The sequence below is a fragment of the Ranitomeya imitator genome, chromosome 1 (genome assembly GCF_032444005.1).
Source record: "Ranitomeya imitator isolate aRanImi1 chromosome 1, aRanImi1.pri, whole genome shotgun sequence".
In the NCBI taxonomy this organism is placed as follows: domain Eukaryota; kingdom Metazoa; phylum Chordata; class Amphibia; order Anura; family Dendrobatidae; genus Ranitomeya; species Ranitomeya imitator.
In genome coordinates this window covers 480,349,681-480,366,371 of record NC_091282.1, presented here as the reverse complement: position 1 = coordinate 480,366,371, position 16,691 = coordinate 480,349,681, and the positions used below count along the sequence as shown (strand labels likewise).

At 45.3% G+C, this 16,691-nt stretch overlaps 1 pseudogene; it reads left to right on the top strand.

Annotated features, from left to right (window-relative positions):
- Window positions 1–10,598: 10,598 nt before the first annotated feature.
- Window positions 10,599–12,477, top strand: LOC138657887 (pygopus homolog 1-like; annotated as a pseudogene).
- Window positions 12,478–16,691: the final 4,214 nt, after the last annotated feature.

Here is a 16,691-nt window from a genome sequence, read left to right as displayed (position 1 = left end):
GATCTTTATATCAATATTGAAAACCTAGAGTGAGTAATAAATGTATACTCCAGTTAACATGAATTTTGTAACAAAACAACAGAACATTCATGCAGAATGTGTATACAAGTGATGATATTTGCCAACAGAAAGAGCATGATAAAGGGACATTGTAGCATCGCATATTTGTTCAAAATCACTACAATAGTGTTTTCATATGTCAAATCATGTATTCTAATTATGTAGCAGTGGGTCTGCTTTGGATTATAATCAATATTTTAATCTGTTGTGTCACACGTGTAATTGAGGTAGGACTAGTCCAGGAAGGGTCTCTTCCCCAGGCAAGAATAGTCCAGAAAGGGTCTCTTCCTCAGATTAATCTTGCTTTAAAACCCCTTAATGACCGCCAATACATCTTTTAACTGACCTGAGATATAAGAGACTAGCCTCCCCATACAGGTGACAATCCAGCAGCTGTCGGCTGTACACTATAGCTGACAACCTGCTGCATCAGCCACGATCAGTGTTGGCACAGTCCAAATCTGTTTAACCCTTTAGATGCTGCTGCCAATAGTGACTACATCATATAAATGGTTAACAGAGTGTGGTGGCTTCCTCTTTATCCCAAGTGGTGCCCTCAGATCATGATTGTGTGGTCCTGATGTTTGCCATGGCAATTCATGACCAAATAGCGGCCTTAGAGTCTTGACAACGTAGTAACCTGTTCAGAAGTTAGTGACATTTAGGTGGTAAAAATACACATTTTCATTTCTGTCATGCAACTTTGCATTAATTCCTGAAAATCAGCTGAAGGGTTAATAAACTACCTGCCTGCAGTTTTCAATATGTCAGGGGGTGCAGTTTTTAAAATGGTATAAGTTTTGGGTGTTTCCCAATATATGAGACCCCTAAAGTCACTTCAAACATGCATAGGTCCATAAAAAAATTTTTTTTCTAAATTTCCTTGAAAATATGAAAAATTGCTGCTACATTTGTAACCCTCCTAAAATGCTAACAAAATAAAAGAACATTTTACAAATGGTGCTGATGTAAAGCAGACATGTGGGAAACGTTATTTATTAATGTTTTGCTGTGGTATGACTATCTGGATTAAACGGATAATCATTCAAAGTTTGAAAATTGCAAATTTTTTAACATTTTTCTCAAATTTTTGATATTTTTTTATAAATAAGCACAAAACATATTGACCTAAGTCTACCATTATCATAAAGTATAATATGTCACGAAAAAACAATCTCAAAATCACTGGAATTTGTTGAAGCATTCCAGAGTTATTACCACATAAAGTGACACTGGTCAGATTTTAAAAAAATTGGCTCCGTCAATAAGGGGTTAAGACTGTTCAATGAAAACAAGTGACGTCTCAAGGGGAGAAAGCAAGGCTGTAGAGCGGCGAAACAGGGTGCGTCCAGCGGTGTGCCTCAGTCTCGGTAAGATGGCTCTTTTATTCAACTTAGCATAGGTTGATTTTGGTGACCATATGTATTAACGGGCATGCCCAGAGAAGATTCTACAACTGCCACTGGGCTATATTGATTATGATTAATGTCCTCCCTCCATAAACCTTTGGGAGCAGGTGGATGGACTTTGTAGGTGATGGGGTCCTTAAAATATCATGTTGATTGAAGCCCTTTGGTATTACATTTAGTGCGGCCAGTGTTGGTGTCCTTTTTAATCACATCTTTTAAATCTTGTTTGTTAATATATGTTTGATGGTCTGTTTCAATAAAGGTTGTTATAGAAATGTTGCCAAAACCTCCAATGTTTCTCCTTTTTGAATATAATTATCATGGAGTGGTATGTAAGTAGCTAGGCATTATTTGCTTGGCATATTGAGTCTGGGTATTTTTGCATTAAACTGTAGAAATCTCTAGAAATAACATATTGTTTACAGCCCTAGCTTTTCTTTTTCATACTAATAACTACTACTGCTAGACCCCAACAGTGAAAAAATAAAATAGTTAATTTTAATGTATAGACACAATAAAACACATATGTGTATACCAAATGTACTGTATTTACTCTCAGATCTAGCGATTTGGTTCTTTGTAGGACATTACATAAAAAAAGGGACAGAAATAAAGCCTTATTTTGTAACCAAGCATATTTACACCAAGTAAAAGAAATTGTTTTATAAGACTATTTTACATACTGTAAGTGTATCTACAACTAAGGATTATTTAAGAAAAAAGTCTATGTATCCCTTGCTGTTTGTGTTCATCCAATCCATTCTCTGAATGTTCTTTTAATTCCGCAGCTGAAGCATTAGCTATATTAAAAAGGAAAATGTCACAGAATGTCAACTCAGTAAATGTCATCAAGAAATAAAGAAATTGTGACCCTCCAGATTTTCATATGAAATAAGTATTCTTCTTGAGGACAATTTTATGCAGCTAAGGCTTATACATGATCCATTGTATTATTTCCAGCTACACGTTGTAAAATAGTTTTTTTTACCAATCTAATATCCTCTGAATGTGTGTGTGTTAGGAGTCGAGTTTCCTCTGCTGCACAGGGGGAATCTCGATCCGTCTCCGCTGCGGTCTCCCATTCTCCTCCAGCCGCAGTGGAGTCTGCTCAGCAGGGACGTCGATCCCAGCGTCTCGCTCAGTCTGACTCTGTGTGAAGAGTTGCTGCTGCTTCTCCAGTCTCTGCCACTGAAGTCAGTGCTGGTCAGCAGCGAGCGGACTTCTCTGGGACTAAGTCCTTGTCTGCACGTACTGAGCATGCCCAGGGTAAGATCTCCCGTTGGAGATCGAGGGTCATGTGCTCAAGCTCTGCAGCACATTCCATTGGTCCTCTTGGCAGGTCTTGGAAGGGCAAAAGTGCTGTAGCCACTTCCTGTGCTGCAACTATATAAACTGCGCATGACCGCACGGCCATGCGCTAGTATTGTCTTGCAAATATGTGTGTGTGTTGTGAGTGAAAGTCGCTCTTTAAAAAAACCTCCCTATTGAATGTCTGTTCGCGGAAGGTGTATGTTTGCTAATCTAGCGCCCGACTTATCCAACAGCACGAAACACACATTGCAGCGTCCTCTTGCTGTGTCCGCCTGTACGGCGCCGTGCGCTTGCCTTGCGCTTTCCATACCCAAGCCAGTGTGGTTGGTGGCGTCCGTCAGTGCGGCATTGCTCGCACTCCTGTGCATTTATATATTTATTCTTAGTTTCCTTACACACCCAGTTGTGGTGTAGTGCCAGCGAGGGTCTAATCGGACTTCAATCCCAGTTGGGGTTAAGTACGCTGACTACTCGCTCGCGCTTTAGGTGCGGTGCCGCGATCCTGTGACGCAGCAGGATTGCTCCCTTCACGCTGGGTGAGGTTGAACCCACGTGTATATACTTTAGTGTACCGCCATATAGTCTGTATTTACTAGCAGCAGGTTTTCACCTGCACGGTGGACCCCGGACTGCGAACGCATCTATATCACCTTTCTTGGTGCGTTCCGCCAGTCCTAACAGAATACTAGCGCCAGGGTCTGGCTAGTAAATGATGGGCGATCAGCGTTCACAGCGGTACATCCAGCAGCTGGAGGGAAGGTTGGCGGCTCTTGAGCGTTCAACTTCAGCTGTGGATGTCACTGCTGTCGCTGTTCAGGCTGCTAGTGTTGCTGCAGCCACCTTGTCCACTGCCGCTCCTGTCCCGACTCTAACTCGCCTCCCGCTTCCAGAGAAATTCTATGGTGACAGTAAGTCTTGTAGGGGTTTCGTGAGTCAGTGCTCTATCCATCTCGAGCTTCTGGCCTCTCGTTTCCCTACAGAGCGGGCTAAGGTGGGATTTATAGTGTCTCTTCTGTCGGACAGAGCGATGCAGTGGGCTACGCCGCTATGGGAGCATAGCGATCATGTGGTGCAGAGTGCTCCGTTGTTTCTGAGCACTCTGAAACAGGTCTTTTTAGGACCTCGTGTCACCCATGATACGGCGCTCCAATTGTTGGCATTGACTCAGGGCTCGTCCTTGGTCAGTCATTTTGCCGTCCACTTCCGCACCTTAGCATCTGAGCTGGAGTGGTCGGATAAAGCCCTCATTCCTATATTTTGGAGGGGGCTGGCTGACCACGTTAAGGACGCCCTGGCCACTAGGGAGATTCCCGCCACACTGGAGGAATTAATTACTCTATCCACTCGTATTGATCTCCGTTTTCACGAGCGGAGGTTAGAGCGAGCCCAGTGTAGGCAGAGGTTTCGGCTGGCTCCCACCTTCGCCAAACCTTTGGAATCTCCAGACCAGGCTCCTGAGCCCCATGAGCCTGTGGTAGAGTCTCGAGCAGGATCTAAGTCCCGGACCGCTCGTGCACTCCAGATTTGTCATCTTTGCCAACAGTCTGGACATCTTGCCTCCAGATGTCTCCAGCGGTCGAGGAAACGTCAGCGTCTAGTGGTAGTTGGTGGAGGTGCACTAGACACGGCGATGTTTGCCTCCAAATTGTCCTTTAAGGGGACAATAACATTGGGCTCATCCTCTCACTCGGTGGAACTCTGCGTGGATTCTGGGGCGGAGGGCAATTTTATGTCTTCAGCCTTCGCCCAACGTCACGCAATTCCTCTGGTCATGCTATCTCAACCAGTAACGGTACGAGTGGTGAATGGGTCGACACTGCCCACACAGATTACACATCAAACTATCCCTTTTACTCTGTCCATGTCACCATCTCATCAGGAGATTATATCTCTACTCGTCATTCCTGAGGGAATTGATGAGGTTCTCTTGGGGATACCTTGGTTACGGTACCACTCTCCTCACATCGAGTGGTCCTCAGGCAGAATTCTGGGATGGGGTGAATCTTGTGGGAACAGGTGTCATCGAGAGTGCGTTCAGGTTACTACTACAGAGGTACCCGCAGATCTCTCCTCTCTCCCCAAGCAATATTGGTCTTATGCAGACGTATTCTCCAAAAAGGCAGCGGAGACTCTTCCGCCCCATCGCCCCTATGACTGTCCTATTGATCTCTTGCCTGGTGCTGAGCCTCCCCGGGGTCGAGTCTATCCATTATCTCTCCCGGAAACAGAGGCAATGTCTCAGTACATACAAGAGAATCTGGCAAGAGGGTTCATCAGGAAGTCAGTGTCTCCTGCTGGGGCAGGGTTCTTTTTCGTGCAGAAGAAGAATGGAGAACTACGTCCATGCATAGACTACAGGGGTCTTAATGCTATCACAGTTAAGAACAAGTACCCTTTGCCGTTGATATCTGAGCTTTTCGATAGGCTTCGGGGAGCTAGAGTGTTTACTAAATTAGATCTGCGGGGTGCTTATAACCTGATTCGCATCCGTGAGGGGGACGAGTGGAAAACGGCATTTAACACCAGAGATGGGCACTATGAGTATCTGGTGATGCCCTTCGGGCTCTGTAATGCACCTGCCGTTTTCCAAGACTTTGTCAACGACATCTTCCGGGATATGCTTTCCACCTCGGTTGTAGTCTATCTGGATGATATTCTCATCTTTTCTCCAGATATTGACTCCCACCGGAGAGATGTTGGCAGAGTCTTCGACCTCCTATGGGCAAACTCTCTTTATGCAAAGTTGGAGAAGTGTGTGTTTGAGCAGGAGTCCTTACCTTTCCTGGGCTATATCATCTCCGCCCAGGGATTGGCTATGGATCCTGCCAAACTACAGGCGGTGATGGACTGGCAAGAGCCCCATTCTCTTAAAGCGGTGCAGCGCTTTATGGGGTTCATAAACTATTACCGCCAGTTCATTCCCCACTTCTCAACTCTGGTAGCTCCCTTGGTAGCCCTCACCAAGAAGGGAGCGAATCCCAAATTGTGGTCGGAAGAGGTCTCCAAGGCTTTCACTTCTATTAAGTCCCACTTTGCTAGCGCTCCCATCTTACATCGTCCCGATGTGGATAAGCCATTCCTACTGGAGGTGGATGCCTCGTCCGTTGGTGCTGGAGCAGTCCTCTACCAAAAGGATGCTCAAGGTCGGAAGCATCCATGCTTCTTCTTCTCCAAGACCTTCACGCCAGCGGAGAGGAACTACTCCATCGGGGACAGGGAGTTGCTAGCAATGAAGTTGGCCTTTTCGGAGTGGAGAAACCTTCTGGAAGGTGCGCGGTTTCCCTTCCAAGTTTACACGGACCACAAAAATTTGGTCTATTTGCAGACAGCCCAGCGGCTAAATTCTCGCCAGGCCAGATGGTCCCTGTTCTTCTCCCGGTTCCACTTTTCCCTTCATTATCTCGCCGGGGAGAAGAATATCCGTGCTGACGCTCTCTCTCGCTCCCTTATGTCAACTGAGGAGGAGGAAGAGGAGCCTCGGCTTATTGTCCCTTCCGAGAGCCTGAGAACCGTGGCGCCGGTTTCGCTAGAGTCTGTGCCTCCGGGCAAGACTTTTGTGCCCATTAATTTGCGACCGGAGGTTCTCTCTTGGGCTCATTCGTCCAGGGTGGGTGGACACTTTGGGACAAAGAGGACATCTGAGCTACTGGCGAGGACGTACTGGTGGCCGCATATGGTCCGGGATGTCAGGAATTATGTTCTGGCGTGTGTCTCCTGCGCCAAAAATAAATCTCCGCATCAAAGGCCAGCTGGTTTGCTCTATCCCTTGCCGGTGGCAGATAGGCCCTGGGAGATGGTCGGGATGGACTTTGTTGTGGGTTTGCCCAAGTCTCGCGGCTGTACCATCATTTGGTTCATCACCGATCATTTCTCAAAAATGGTGCATTTGGTGCCGCTGCCGCGGTTACCTTCTGCACGGGCCTTGGCAGCGTTGTTCATTAGACATATCTTCCGCCTGCATGGTATGCCAGACAAAATTGTGAGTGACCGGGGTCCCCAGTTTGCGTCTCGGTTCTGGAGAGAGCTCTGTCGTCTTCTCAGTATTGAGTTGAATCTCTCTTCCGCTTATCATCCCGAGACGAATGGGTTGGTAGAGAGGGCCAACCAGACCTTGGTCACATACCTGCGACATTTTGTTTCAGCCAGGCAGGATGACTGGGCATCCTTGCTATCATGGGCAGAGTTTGCACTGAACAACGCCGTAGCCGACTCCACTGGACAAACCCCATTCCTCCTCAACTATGGTCAGCATCCACGGGTACCTGTGCCTATGCCCGTGTCTTCCGCCGACTCCAGGGTGGCAGACTGGGCTGTGGAGGCACGGGATATTTGGGACCGCACTCAGGATGCCATTCGGGCCTCTAAGGAGAGAATGAGGTCCTCCGCCGATGCTCATCGGCGCCCCGCTCCGACCTTTGCTCCTGGCGACTTGGTGTGGCTCTCCGCCCGTAACATCAGGCTGCGAGTTGAGTCCACTAAATTTGCTCCTCGCTACTTGGGCCCATTCAAGGTCCTCGAGCAGGTTAATCCTGTGGTCTATCGTTTGGCCCTTCCACCACGCCTGGGTATCACCGACACCTTTCATGTGTCCCTCTTGAAACCCGTGTATATGTCCCGGTTTTCCGAGTCATCTGCTGGGACATCGGGTTCGTCTACGGACGATTATGAGGTGAACGCTATTTTGGGGTGCAAGGTGGTGCGTGGTAAAAAAATTTGTTTGGTAGACTGGAAGGGTTATGGTCCCGAGGACAGGTCCTGGGAGCCTGTTGAGCACATTCGGGCTCCGCAGCTCATTGCTGCCTTCGAACGTAGCGAGGCCCAAGGAGGGGGGGGGCCCTAGGAGGGGGGGTAATGTTAGGAGTCGAGTTTCCTCTGCTGCACAGGGGGAATCTCGATCCGTCTCCACTGCGGTCTCCCATTCTCCTCCAGCCGCAGTGGAGTCTGCTCAGCAGGGACGTCGATCCCAGCGTCTCGCTCAGTCTGACTCTGTGCGAAGAGTTGCTGCTGCTTCTCCAGTCTCTGCCACTGAAGTCAGTGCTGGTCAGCAGCGAGCGGACTTCTCTGGGACTAAGTCCTTGTCTGCACGTACTGAGCATGCCCAGGGTAAGATCTCCCGTTGGAGATCGAGGGTCATGTGCTCAAGCTCTGCAGCACATTCCATTGGTCCTCTTGGCAGGTCTTGGAAGGGCAAAAGTGCTGTAGCCACTTCCTGTGCTGCAACTATATAAACTGCGCATGACCGCACGGCCATGCGCTAGTATTGTCTTGCAAATATGTGTGTGTGTTGTGAGTGAAAGTCGCTCTTTAAATAACCCTCCCTATTGAATGTCTGTTCGCGGAAGGTGTATGTTTGCTAATCTAGCGCCCGACTTATCCAACAGCACGAAACACACATTGCAGCGTCCTCTTGCTGTGTCCGCCTGTACGGCGCCGTGCGCTTGCCTTGCGCTTTCCATACCCAAGCCAGTGTGGTTGGTGGCGTCCGTCAGTGCGGCATTGCTCGCACTCCTGTGCATTTATATATTTATTCTTAGTTTCCTTACACACCCAGTTGTGGTGTAGTGCCAGCGAGGGTCTAATCGGACTTCAATCCCAGTTGGGGTTAAGTACGCTGACTACTCGCTCGCGCTTTAGGTGCGGTGCCGCGATCCTGTGACGCAGCAGGATTGCTCCCTTCACGCTGGGTGAGGTTGAACCCACGTGTATATACTTTAGTGTACCGCCATATAGTCTGTATTTACTAGCAGCAGGTTTTCACCTGCACGGTGGACCCCGGACTGCGAACGCATCTATATCACCTTTCTTGGTGCGTTCCGCCAGTCCTAACAGTGTGTGTGTGTGTGTGTGTATGTGTGTATGTCCGGGATTGGCATCTGCACCGTCGCAGCTACAGCCACAAAATTTTGCACGGTCACACGTCTGGACCCCGAGAGCGTCATAGGCTATGTTGTGAGGCGAAATTTTAACCCCGCGCATTCCAATTCACCAAACAATTTTGCCCCTATCTACATAATGGGGAAAAAAGTGAAAGGACAGATGTTGGAGGCGTGGCAGCTACAGCCACAAAATTTTGCACAGTCACACGTCTGGACCCCGAGAGCGTCATAGGCTATGTTGTGAGGTGAAATTTCAACCCCGCGCTTTCCAATTCACCAAACAATTTTGCCCCTATCTACATAATGGGGAAAAGTGAAAGGAAAAGTGTAGGAGGCAAATTGACAGCTGCCAGATGTGAACAAGGGGGACTTAAAGAATGAGAGCGATGACGCCAAAGAGTATATACCGGACAGTTGCTAAGGTGGGGCCCCGACATGGGATACTCACCACACACGGGGATATGAACACACACAAAATGCGCCACACACTACCACATGCTTGAACACATATTACCCTCAGCACACATTTCACCACACATACACCAACCTCGCCACATAAAAGTCGAAACACAAAAGTCGCCGCTCAAAACTCGCCATGCGCAAAACTCACCACATGCAAAAACTAGGCTCACGCAAAACTCGCCACAAGTGCAAAACTCACCTCATGTAGAACTCACCACACGCAAAACTTGCACACGCGCAAAAATTGCCACATGCACGAAAGTTGCAACACATGCAAAAGTTGCCTCAGAGAAAACTTGCACATACTCAAAAGGCACCACACATAAAACTCGCCACGTGCAAAAACTCGCCATGCGCAAAACTTGCTGCACACAACTTGCTGCACTAACCTGTCACATGCAACTCGACACACAAAAAGTTGCTACACGCATGTTGCCACACAAAACTCATCTCACAAAAGTCGCTACATGCATGTCGCCACACGCAACTCAACACACACAACTTGACAAACGAAACTCGCCCTAAAACACACACAAGTCTGGTATTATCCTTCAAAAATAAAAATCTGATTAATAAGCAGACAAACTACAAGAGCAACAAATGTACCATATAGGAAATACGGCAGCTGTCAGTCACATGACCTGTCTATTATGTGTATGTGTGAGCTAATATATACTGCCAGGGGGAGGGCTTCCTGTTGGCTGGGGATTTATCAGGCTGCCAATTTAGCTTACAAATACTGAGGTAAAAATACTAAGTAAACAACGTGTGAACGAGGTCTAATACAGGAGGAGATGACACACAGGTATATACTATATAGAGGAGCAGATGACATACAGGTATATACTATATACAGGAGGAGATGACACACAGATGTATACTATATATAAAGGAGATGACAAACATGTATATACTGAGGTGAAAATGAGAGGTGTGAGGTGAAAATGAAAAGGTGTGAGTGCAAAATGAGAGGAGTGAGGGAAAATAGTGGAGTGATCGGAAAATGACAGATGTGAGGTCGAAATGACAAGTGTTAGGGGGGAATGAGAGGAGTGAGGGAGAAAATGAGAGATGTGAGGGGGAAAATGAAAGATGTGATTGGGAAAATGAGAGGTGTGATGGGAAAATAAGAGAAGTGAGGTGCTATAACTAACCACAGATATTTACTATGCCCAGGCAACGCCGGGCTCTTCAGCTAGTCTGATTATAAAATCGGTTAAATATTGCCGCAAATAACTGTACATTTTTATACATACTTAATTATCTTGCTACAAGTTATTTCTGTTATCAAATCTAAATCTACTAAATACAGTGGGTTGATCCCTTGCTGATTTTGTAAGTTTGCCCTCTGACAAAGACATGAACAGTCTATAATTTTAAGGGTAGGTTAATTTTAACATTGAGAGATAGAATATCAAAAATAAAATCCAGACTGTATCAGGAGGAGGGCAGGTCCGGGAATAGGATGTATCCGGGGACAGGCACATGGACAAGTCACTGTGGGACAGGACAGGAGATGTTGGAGGTTTGGAAGGGTTAATCAGACCCAGCTCAAATTTGGGATGTCCTGAAAAGAAGAAATGCAAATCAACCGTGCAGGGGTCTATGCTTCCTCTTCTGTCAGAATATGCTCCACCAACAATCACCAGCTCAGACCATCTCATTGCTTCAAATCCTATTGATGACGGACATAGCATATCTCCTCTTTCAGGGTACACTTACTTTGGAAAACCAAAATATATCAATAATGAGCCATTTAACACTTTTAAGATGCCACCTAATACTTATCCAAAGAGGTCCTAACGGAACGGTGGCTCCCAAAGCTTTAGAGATCAGCCACTATCCTTTCCAAAAGAAATGAGACGTATGTCTCTGGGGAGAACATTCTCATTCAGCAATATTCAGGAAAAATCGCCTTTTGAGAATGATTCCTATTTTAACAGTGGACTTGGACAAACTATTGCCATGCCAGGGCAACACTTTAGACGTACCCATAATCAAAGTATCATTCACATAACCAGTCTCAACTCTGGCCAACGAAACCACATTGAGCCTTCAAATTACAGGGCTCAAAATGGCAAAGTGCACTTTATCCAGCATCACGAGGGAAGCCATCAATTTGAACTAGCACAGCCTCCCTTTCTTCCACCAAAAATATCGATCTATAGACAGAAAAATATTTAGAATTGAGAGTCCTCAGTGGTTGATACCTTTTAATGGCCAACTGAAAAGATGGTAACAAATTGCAAGCTTTCGAGGCTACTCAGGCCTCTTCATCAGGCATAGACTAAAAGAAATTCTGGAGAATCACATATTTATGCAAAACATAGCACAGAAAAAAAAATGGAAAAACCATGGATAAGACAGGTGACATGAAGCAGAATTACCATGAGTGATAAACAGTTATGTCCATTAATATTGGGCCAGTTCTTAGATAAGGATTGTTTTATTGTCCTCTGATTGGGGTCTGGTTCTGTTGTGATGACCCTTCATAGTCTGAGGGGCAAGTTCTTTAGTTGATGTTAAAAGACATAAATCCGTGAGACACATTCATTCCTGCAGTGAGACTGTCAAAGGTCGTCATCAGTTTATATTCCAAGACTCTTCTGTCTCTCCGAGATTTGAAGCTACCTTTTAACACAAGTAATTTCATGTCTATAATGTTATGATTTGGGAGACAAAAATGTATTGCCACAGGTAGATCCATTCTTTTTCTCTTATTGCGTGGCGGTGAGAATTAATTCTTGTTCTAAGCTTTTGCCCTGTCTCCCCCACATACAGACCCGCAGTTGGACATTTAGTACAAATAATTAGGTACACCACATTAGAAGTGTCACAACTGAAAGTATATCTATAGACAAGAATCTGATTCTGCATCCAAAAAAAATATCCTGAATCTAATTGCAATCGAAGAGAACTCCCATCCAGGTGATTTCAACCAGCATACTACTGCTCCAAGGAATTGTAAAAATCACATACATACTTCAGATAATTTGCAGTTCGAAACCATAGACCTAACTAATTGTGGACCTGGTAATGGAGCCCACAGCAAAATTTCACTTCCTAAGCTTTCTAAAAGTGGTTTGACACCTAGTGAGAAAAGCAATCGATGGCTTCTCCAATCCAGTTACTCTGTACCTTAACCCACCGACACAATGTATCAATGTGGGATTTGCTCTATTGAAGTTAATAATGTTGGGGATGCCATCATAGTCTCTTGTCGGAAATGGATTCATCGAGCATGTACTGGGATGACCGAGATCGCATATGCAATGCTTACAGCAGAAACCTCAGCGATTTGTGGTTGCAATACTTGTATGGAAAAGAAAGATGTTCAGCTGGTGTGCATTCAAAAATAATAAACCGCCCTTCATCATTTTTTTTTAAATAAACCAAGCCATATCTTTGCTTATATTGACAAGGGAAGACCTGCCTTACCAGAATTAGTCCCATTCTCCTGTTTCCTGTTGAAATATCATCATCCTGCAACAAGGGACACCAAAGGTTTTCCCCAAACCATCCACCAATATTATGTACGTTATTAGTATAAATCTGAAGGTTTCTGAAGGTCTTCATTTTTTTCCTCTGCTGTCATGATCATCTGACATGATATGCTGCTCTGTGATATTTTGCACTATTTTAAAATACTATAAACATATATTTTTTTATACATTTTTTTTGTGGCAGCACCAAGGCCAAACCTAAGGGAAAAAGAGACAAAAACCCCACACTTTTATTGTGGGAATTGCACTGTTGATTTAATGGTTGTGCGAGGTTATCATTTGTGCGTTTTGAATCACGATACTCATCCCTTTGAAATGTGATATCTAGATTTACCATAATGTCTTGAATTTTAATATAATTACCACTTTGTAGTCTACACTATTAGGCTGCCGTCACACTAGCAGTATTTGGTCAGTATTTTACATCAGTATTTGTAGCCAAAACCAGGAGTGGAACAAATAGAGGCAAAGTATAATAGTAACATATGCATCACTTCTGCATTTATCACCCACTCCTGGTTTACTGATGTAAAATACTGACCAAATACTGCTAGTGTGACTGCAGCCTTACAGTGTACAGAGGATTAATAAAAAAACGTAAAAAAATTAATTAAAGAAAATCCTATTAAAATATAGTTTTCCTAAATATAAAAAATGGAAATATAAGTAAAGTTCAAAATTGAAAAAGCAAAATCTAAAAAAAAAAAAAAATTGGTACTATCATGTGCATAATTGGCTAAATTTATAAAATATAATTTATCCTTTACAGTAAGTGGCAAAGTGCAAAAAAAGTGGTAGAATCTATGTTTTTGGTCACTGTCGGGGGGGATGTCATTAGGTAGAAAGCAGCACTTTGGGCTCCATTCTAGTATCCACATAATACTGACATGGCTGATAGATCAGGTCATGACCCGGACTTAAAATCTGCCCAACCATGCAGATTGTCATTAAACATCAGCACTCAAGTACATAGTGAGCCGCTGGCAATGTTTTCTGCCTGCCGACCCCATTTTCTGTCCACTAGACCTTTCAATTTCCTGCATTTTGACATTCTGCGCACACACTCAAAACCGCCTCAATGCACATTGAGCTTTACAAGTGTCAGTGTCTGGACTCTGTTTTTCGCAGATTTTGCCCTCTGCCAGCAGCATGGAATTGGAATCAGCTCCTCTAGGTGATGGGTCAGTTGCAACCTTTCATCTTCGCCTATCACCTGGACTAGAGATGATCGAATATTTCAATGTTTGGTTGGGATTACAATCTCCAAATTTGCAATATTCGCCCATTAATTCTTTGAATATTCGCAGAACATAACCGAAAGCCATTCACATCAATGGGGGCAAAAACAAATGCATGCACAACACCTTATAACAGCCCCAAATTCTGCCAAAACACATCAAATGAGGGACATAGACCAGGAAAGTGGTCTCAATTCACCCACAATATAAATTGTAGTTTGGCACTGCAGCAATCAGCCAGGCATGAGGTATTGGGGTCTGGGACAGCATTTACAGCTTTCAATTGAACGTCACAGTAAGATGAGGTGGGTGAGGGATCGGTGTAGCGCCCCTTTGCTGGGAGCCCTGATACCACATGCAGCACATCTATCTGCTTTTAATACTGAGCTACACTCAGGTGGCACAAATATCAGTTTTATAGACTACCATTGTCAGAAAAATGTAAAGATAGTAAATGAGTAGTTGAGTCTAAGGAAGTGGAGGCCTGAAGGTCTCAGAGGCCCACTGCTACAAGCAACACGCATGAAGGAAACCCAACCAGGAGTGTTCACATTTCCAAAAATTATTGGCAGACACCACAAAAGCTGAAGCAATTTGACCACAGTAGAAATAGTATAATAGAGATCGACAGGTCTTTCACTACACCTAATCCAGCAGATGAACACCCAACCAGGAGTGTTCACATTTCCATTAATTATTGGCAGACACCACCAAAGTAGCATGGTTTTTATGCTATTTTTGATCAAAAACAGTTTTACTAAGAACTTGTTATTTAAATACCCTTTTGCTTTTTACTTATTTTGTTACAGCAGGGTTTTTGCTCATTTTGTTTATTGTAGGTTTTTAATGTTTTATGGCCAATGTGAACATACGTTTATGTTTTGTATGTATACCAACACAACCAAGCTCATTTTTTGTGTTTTTTCTTTGTATTTTTGCATTCTGTGCAAGCTGGGGTATGGCCTTCCTTTCCTGAGCTGGAAATTACACTTAAAAGCTTCCCCAGACTGTTGTTCATTTGTTGGGACCCGGTCCGTTTGTCTGCCCTTATTTACACACACTGAGGTCCACTTTGACACATGGTAAGGTTTTTAATATTAGACAGCGCAGGACGGTCCCGAACAGAGTCGCCTTGTTGAGGTGGGATGGCTTTTATGCTATTTTTGATCAAAAACAGTATTAGTAAGAACTCTGTGTTATTTAATTGCACTTTTGCTTTTTACTTATTTAGTTAGTTACAGCAGGGTTATTGTTAGGTTATGTATGTTTTATGGCCAATATGAACGTACGTTTATGTGTTGCATGTATACCAACTCAAACCAAGCTCAATTTTTGTGTTTTATCAATTTCACCACAGTAGAAATAGTATAATAGGGACCAACAGGTCTTCCATTACACCCAATGCAGCAGATGGACACCCAACAAGAAACAACAAGAAATGAGGGCCTTACACCACAAAAGTGGCATCAATTTCACCACAGTAGAAATAGTATAAAAGGGACCAACAGGTCTTTCACTACACCCAATCCAGCAGATGGACACCCAACCAGGAATGTTCACATTTTAGAAATGAGTGCCTGACACCACCGAAGTGGAATAATTTTCACCAGAATAGAAATAGTATAATTTGGATCGAGACCTCTTTCCAGTACAGCTCATCCAGGAGATATAGACCAACCATGACAGCAGCAGCCACAGCAAGCACAGAACCACACTAAAGATATCACACAGTGCAGTTAGGTGACATTAACCCCTTCCCGACCCATGACGCCACGTAGGTGTCATGAAAGTCGGTGCCAATCCGACCCATGACGCCTATGTGGCGTCATGGAAAGATCGCGTCCCTTCAGATCGGGTGAAAGGGTTAACTCCCATTTCACCCGATCTGCAGGGACAGGGGGAGTGGTAGTTTAGCCCAGGGGGGTGGCTTCACCCCACCGTGGCTACGATCGCTCTGATTGGCTGTTGAAAGTGAAACTGCCAATCAGAGCGATTTGTAATATTTCACCTATTATAACTGGTGAAATATTACAATCCAGCCATGGCCGATGCTGCAATATCATCGGCCATGGCTGGAAACACTAATGTGCCCCCACCCCACCCCACCGATTGCCCCCCCAGCCCTCCGATCTGTCCGGTACACTGTTCCGGCTCCCCTCCGTCCTGTGCTCCGCTCCCCCCGTGCTCTTGTCCGCTCCCCCCGTGCTCCAATCACCCCCCCGTGCTCCAATCACCCCCCCTGCACTCTGATCCACCCCCCCGTGCTCCGTTCCACCCCCCCATGCTCCGTTCCACCCCCCGTGCTCCGTTCCACTTCCCCGTGCTCCGTTCCACCCCTCCTGCGCTCTGATCCACCCCCCCATGCTCCGATCCCCCCCCCGTGCTCCCCCCCACCCCATCATACTTACCGATCCTGCCGGGGTCCGTCCGTCTTCTCCCTGGGCGTCGCCACATTCCAAAATGGCGGGCGCATGCGCAGTAAGCCCGCCGAATCTGCCGGCCGGCAGATTCGTTCCAAAGTGCATTTTGATCACTGAGATATAATCTATCACAGTGATCAAAATAAAAAAAATAATAAATGACCCCCCCCTTTGTCACCCCCATAGGTAGGGACAATAAAAAAATAAAGATTTTTTTTTTCCACTAATGTTAGAATAGGGTTAGGGCTAGGGTTAGGGTTAGGGCTAGGGTTAGGGTTAGGGCTAGGGTTAGGGCTAGGGTTAGGGTTAGGGCTAGGGTTAGGGCTAGGGTTAGGGCTAGGGTTAGGGTTAGGGTTAGGGCTAGGGTTAGGGCTAGGGTTAGGGTTTCGGTATGTGCACACGTATTCTGGTC